The sequence below is a fragment of the Ranitomeya variabilis genome, chromosome 1 (genome assembly GCF_051348905.1).
Source record: "Ranitomeya variabilis isolate aRanVar5 chromosome 1, aRanVar5.hap1, whole genome shotgun sequence".
NCBI classification, from domain to species: Eukaryota; Metazoa; Chordata; class Amphibia; order Anura; family Dendrobatidae; genus Ranitomeya; species Ranitomeya variabilis.
The window spans coordinates 751,509,798-751,516,429 of NC_135232.1; the positions used below are offsets into that span (position 1 = coordinate 751,509,798).

General features: G+C 44.8%; 1 long non-coding RNA gene across 2 annotated transcripts; it reads right to left on the reverse strand.

The window, feature by feature from the left end:
• Positions 1 to 333: 333 nt before the first annotated feature.
• On the reverse strand, positions 334 to 5,147 carry LOC143765378 (uncharacterized). 2 transcript variants are annotated; one of them, XR_013213381.1, is made up of 3 exons: positions 4,805 to 4,954; positions 3,643 to 4,067; positions 334 to 1,196 (listed from the first exon to the last, which is right to left on the reverse strand). It is a non-coding gene; the product is annotated as an uncharacterized LOC143765378 (long non-coding RNA). The 2 variants fall into 2 exon arrangements; XR_013213386.1 differs by lacking the exon at positions 4,805 to 4,954 and adding an exon at positions 5,080 to 5,147 and having other exon boundaries at positions 1,032 to 1,196.
• Positions 5,148 to 6,632: the final 1,485 nt, after the last annotated feature.

Below are 6,632 nucleotides of genomic sequence, written 5' to 3' on the forward strand. Positions count from 1 at the left end.
GAAGAAGGCAACTTAGGCAGGGGAACCAAATGGACCATCTTAGAGAAACGATCACACACCACCCAGATGACAGACATCTTCTGAGAAACAGGAAGATCCGAAATAAAATCCATCGAGATGTGCGTCCAGGGCCTCTTCGGGATAGGCAAGGGCAACAACAATCCACTAGCCCGAGAACAACAAGGCTTGGCCCGAGCGCAAACGTCACAAGACTGCACGAAGCCTCGCACATCTCGAGACAGGGAAGGCCACCAGAAGGACCTTGCCACCAAATCCCTGGTACCAAAGATTCCAGGATCAGTAAAAATAAACCCGGCACTCCACTTAGGGTGAATTTCATAGGATTTAATAAAGAAACGTTTCGGCCTATCTGGCCTTCTTCAGTCAACTATGTACAAAATTAAGACAGAAATCATGAGTTTACATCACTCAAAAAAGAACAAAACTAAAGTATATACAAAGAACAAAGTAACAAGGGTCATGAAAGGAACATTATGTAAATATAGCGAAAGACATCACATTATTGCACAGTGTAAAGTCATCTAAATATAGGCAGACATTATTGGCAGTGCTGAGTATGTTATAAACTGCGCTATAGTGATTAATTGTGGGTGATATGACGTACCGTGTAGCCTAGAAGGCTAGAAGAGAATGGGGCAATAAGTATTGCCACTGGTATAAATCTAAAGGGAGGAAGAGAAGTGCCAAAGATTATGAGGCAGTGTGGTACAGGGGTGTCCGTTCGTATAGTGAAGAGAATGCATACCCTGTAATGTCACTACAAGAGAACTTGCTGCATCCGGCTCAATAGTGTAAAGTTTGAGTAACCTGAGTGAGAAGAGCATATTTAAACTGATGCAGTTGGTAGCAAGATTATTAGGAAGTGAAGGGGTTACAAACCTTAGAAGGAGAGAGCGGTGTGTGAGCAGGTCCAGGCGACGCGGTATCCACCGCTTGTCAGCCCAGACTGAAGGCATGCAGAGTCTATTGTAAGGCAGTGGGCGTGGTTTGCGCCTAAACAAAAGTGAATGGGAGAGGGGGAAGCTGGGCGTGCGCACTGTGTGCGTTCCAGTGACTAAATGGTGCATTCCACGGCGTACGGTGGCTGCTGGAGGACAAAAAGGTCCCGCTGGTGCAGAAAGGGGCCGTGAATGATAGAAATAGCTCCTATTCAGTGTGGATCAATAGCGGTGGCTCTGTAAAAGGAGAGACAGAGTTAGTACATAATATTGGATCAATACAGAGTATCATACATAGAATACAATAACATTTTTTCAAGAGGAATCACTGGCATATAGATAAGGTTATGCTTATACCAGGTATATGTTGAAACAAGTAACTAGGACGAAGTATCTGAACAAACTTGGTTTCATAGAACGGAAAGCAGATCATATTCTCTGTTGAGGCCCTTGGGATACAGGGTCCCCAACGTGTGTATCCAGTACGACTCCCGTTGTTTGAGTCTTTGGATACGGTTGCCGCCTCTCCTGGATTCTGGTACATGCTCAATGACCTGAAATTTTATTTGTGAGACATTATGGTTATGTGTATTGTAGTGATCAGGTACAGGGAGAAGGAGATTCTTGCACCGTACTGTGGACTTGTGTTTGCTGATACGGTCCCGTATTGGCTGTGTTGTTTCCCCGATATATAACAAGCCACAGGGACATTTGAGGAGATAAACGACAAATGATGTGTCACAAGTAAAGTAGCCCCTGATGTTGAAGCGTTTGCCAGAGTGCGGATGGTGAAAAAAATCACCCCTAATGACATTGCTGCACTGGTTGCAGTGAAGGCAGGGGAATGTGCCAAATTTAGGGTTTTGTAAAAACCGTTGTTGTGGGGTAATTTTCGAGGGAGGCATGTCTGCTTTGACAAGTTTGTCCCTAATGTTAGGTGCTCTCTTGAAGCATGGAAGGAATGGTGTACGGAACTCTGGAACCTTGGGATACGCCTCATGAAGGAGATGCCAGTGTCTACGAATAGTTTTATGGAGTATATAGGCATAAGGATGGTATGTGTGGACGAATGGGATCCTGTTGGATCCTCTATCTTTGTTGGAGCAATGGGATGGAACTGTGTTGGGAAGGACAGAGTTTGGGTAGCCGCGTTGTCTAAATTTAGCGTGGAGTTCTTCGATCCTGGTGGAGCGTGTGGTGTCGTTAGATACGATGCGGTTGATCCTTTGGACCTGCGATTTAGGTATAGAATGTTTCATGGATTTGGGGTGGAAGCTGTCGAAGTGGAGAAGGCTGTTTCTGTCCGTCTCTTTGGTGAAGAGGTCTGTGGAGAGCAAGCCATCGTCGCCTTTAATAATGAAAGTGTCCAGGAAACTCAATTTGACCAGATCATAGGCCATGGTGAAAGATAGACCAGGCCAGGATGTGTTGAGAAATTGATGAAAAGTCAGTAGAGATTCAAGTGGGCCTACCCAGATGCAGAATATGTCGTCAATAAAGCGTTTCCATGACCGTATGTGATTACAGAAAAGTGGATGGGTATATATGAGTGTTGCCTCAAAATCCGCCATGTAACAGTTTGCATACGGGGGCGCGACGTTCGACCCCATCGCGGTCCCCCGTATCTGTAGATAGTGTTTATCTTGAAACATGAAGTAGTTCCGTGTAAGAACAATGTGTAGAAGATCAACACAAAGATTGATCTGTTCAATTGCCATTTGGGTGGAGCTGAGGAGACGATGTATAGAGCCTATACCTTCGTTGTGTGGGATTGAAGTGTATAGGTCTTTAACATCGAAGGACACTAGAAAGGCTTCATTGGGTATACTGCCTATTTGTTTGATATGTGATAAAAAATCACCAGTGTCTAGGATGAAAGAGGGTGCCTTTTTTGTTAGTGGTGTGATTATTTTCTCAAGGTAAATCGCCAGGGGTGATAGGACAGATTCCGTGGAGGCAACTATGGGTCTCCCCGGTGGACTTTGTAAATTTTTATGAATTTTGGGGAGAGTATAAAAAACCGGGGTGATTGGATGTTGCTGGGTGAGGAATTCGCATGTCTTGGGATCTAAGACTCCCAAGTCGGAATACTTGTGTAGAGTTTCTGCTATGAGAGTTCTAGTCTCACTGGTGGGGTCCCTAGATAACACCTTGTATATAGTGGCATCCCCTAGTTGTCTTAAAATCTCATTTAGGTAGTCTATTTTATTCATGACAACTATGGCACCCCCCTTGTCCGCAGGTTTTATGACAAGGTTGGGGTCCTCTTGTAGGGATCTTAGTGCCTGTTGGTCAAGGGCTGTGAGGTTGGGGGCAAAGTGTAATCGGCTACCATTGATGTTGGAGCATAGCTCCTGAAAGGATTTGTGGACTAAATCAATAAAAGATTCCAGTGTATGGGAACCCCTTGGAGGTCTGAACGAACTTTGGGTTCTGAGGCCCAAGCTAGCTGCAGTTAATAATTTGGAGTCCGACCCTATGGGTGCGGGTGGTGTGGTTTGAGGGGGTAGTTCAGAAAAGTAAGCTTTTAATCTAAGTCGACGGAAAAATTTTAATAAGTCCATTTCAAGTTCGAAAGTCCTGCATCTGTAAGATGGACAGTATGATAGGCCTTTTTGTAGGACGTTATGTTCGGCTATCCCTAAAGTCCTGGAAGAAATATTGACAACTAGTGGCCAATTACCTGTGAACGAGTCACGCGTTGTTGGGTGTTGTCTCTGCCTGTGTCCCTGGCCTCGCCTCGTCCTCTTCGCCGGGGTTGTCTGCGGCCTCTCGATAAAAAATGGCTCATAGGTGCTGGTTCTCTCCTCTCTAGATCTGACCCCGAAGTGGAGAAATCTGCTGAAGATCTGGAGACATTTCTGTTTGAGGCCCACCTGGAAGACGGTTTGTTGCGCCATTTGTAGACCCGGTCCAAGTCGTAGTCCTCTGTGTCGCGTGCGAACTTATTCCTTTTCTTCTGTTCCGTATCTTTGCGATGTAAGTCCAGGACTGTCTGTATTTGGGTTTTCAGGGCACTCAGTTCTTCAGCGGTGCTAGCCGCGGCAAGTTGTGTCTCGATGCTGTGGATTCGGGTTGTGCTGGCTTCAATTTCTTTGTGGAGATGTGCTATGGTTAGGGTAATCAAATCGAAAGAGCACTTATTGAGGATTTTTTCAAATTTATCACAATACTCGGAAGAGTCGCTAAAGAGGGTGGGGCGTAGAGGGACTCGCAATCCGCGTGGTATCCGTTGGACCCGTGAATATTCTGTTAGTGTTGCGCAATGCAATTCTATATTGATTAAGTGGCGCTTTTCTCTTTCTAAGTCTCTACCCCTCGTCTCCCTGGGGGGAATTTTGAGAAAATCACTAGAGATGGTGGATTGTGAAATAATATGAGAGGTCTCTTCTTCGTTATATGAGAAGACTATGGAAGTCATGACCGTGAGATGTGCTATACGTACGGGTAAACGTGTTAAATAAAGAACCGTATGCACTATCTAGTGAGGGTGCTCGGGTAGGGTCCCACACCATTAACAGTAAAAATAAACCCGGCACTCAACTTAGGGTGAATTTCATAGGATTTAATAAAGAAACGTTTCGGCCTATCTGGCCTTCTTCAGTCAACTATGTACAAAATTAAGACAGAAATCATGAGTTTACATCACTCAAAAAAGAACAAAACTAAAGTATATACAAAGAACAAAGTAACAAGGGTCATGAAAGGAACATTATGTAAATATAGCGAAAGACATCACATTATTGCACAGTGTAAAGTCATCTAAATATAGGCAGACATTATTGGCAGTGCTGAGTATGTTATAAACTGCGCTATAGTGATTAATTGTGGGTGATATGACGTACCGTGTAGCCTAGAAGGCTAGAAGAGAATGGGGCAATAAGTATTGCCACTGGTATAAATCTAAAGGGAGGAAGAGAAGTGCCAAAGATTATGAGGCAGTGTGGTACAGGGGTGTCCGTTCGTATAGTGAAGAGAATGCATACCCTGTAATGTCACTACAAGAGAACTTGCTGCATCCGGCTCAATAGTGTAAAGTTTGAGTAACCTGAGTGAGAAGAGCATATTTAAACTGATGCAGTTGGTAGCAAGATTATTAGGAAGTGAAGGGGTTACAAACCTTAGAAGGAGAGAGCGGTGTGTGAGCAGGTCCAGGCGACGCGGTATCCACCGCTTGTCAGCCCAGACTGAAGGCATGCAGAGTCTATTGTAAGGCAGTGGGCGTGGTTTGCGCCTAAACAAAAGTGAATGGGAGAGGGGGAAGCTGGGCGTGCGCACTGTGTGCGTTCCAGTGACTAAATGGTGCATTCCACGGCGTACGGTGGCTGCTGGAGGACAAAAAGGTCCCGCTGGTGCAGAAAGGGGCCGTGAATGATAGAAATAGCTCCTATTCAGTGTGGATCAATAGCGGTGGCTCTGTAAAAGGAGAGACAGAGTTAGTACATAATATTGGATCAATACAGAGTATCATACATAGAATACAATAACATTTTTTCAAGAGGAATCACTGGCATATAGATAAGGTTATGCTTATACCAGGTATATGTTGAAACAAGTAACTAGGACGAAGTATCTGAACAAACTTGGTTTCATAGAACGGAAAGCAGATCATATTCTCTGTTGAGGCCCTTGGGATACAGGGTCCCCAACGTGTGTATCCAGTACGACTCCCGTTGTTTGAGTCTTTGGATACGGTTGCCGCCTCTCCTGGATTCTGGTACATGCTCAATGACCTGAAATTTTATTTGTGAGACATTATGGTTATGTGTATTGTAGTGATCAGGTACAGGGAGAAGGAGATTCTTGCACCGTACTGTGGACTTGTGTTTGCTGATACGAGCCACAGGGACATTATTTACACCATCCGCACTCTGGCATTTTTTCACCATCCGCACTCTGGCAAACGCTTCAACATCAGGGGCTACTTTACTTGTGACACATCATTTGTCGTTTATCTCCTCAAATGTCCCTGTGGCTTGTTATATATCGGGGAAACAACACAGCCAATACGGGACCGTATCAGCAAACACAAGTCCACAGTACGGTGCAAGAATCTCCTTCTCCCTGTACCTGATCACTACAATACACATAACCATAATGTCTCACAAATAAAATTTCAGGTCATTGAGCATGTACCAGAATCCAGGAGAGGCGGCAACCGTATCCAAAGACTCAAACAACGGGAGTCGTACTGGATACACACGTTGGGGACCCTGTATCCCAAGGGCCTCAACAGAGAATATGATCTGCTTTCCGTTCTATGAAACCAAGTTTGTTCAGATACTTCGTCCTAGTTACTTGTTTCAACATATACCTGGTATAAGCATAACCTTATCTATATGCCAGTGATTCCTCTTGAAAAAATGTTATTGTATTCTATGTATGATACTCTGTATTGATCCAATATTATGTACTAACTCTGTCTCTCCTTTTACAGAGCCACCGCTATTGATCCACACTGAATAGGAGCTATTTCTATCATTCACGGCCCCTTTCTGCACCAGCGGGACCTTTTTGTCCTCCAGCAGCCACCGTACGCCGTGGAATGCACCATTTAGTCACTGGAACGCACACAGTGCGCACGCCCAGCTTCCCCCTCTCCCATTCACTTTTGTTTAGGCGCAAACCACGCCCACTGCCTTACAATAGACTCTGCATGCCTTCAGTCTGGGC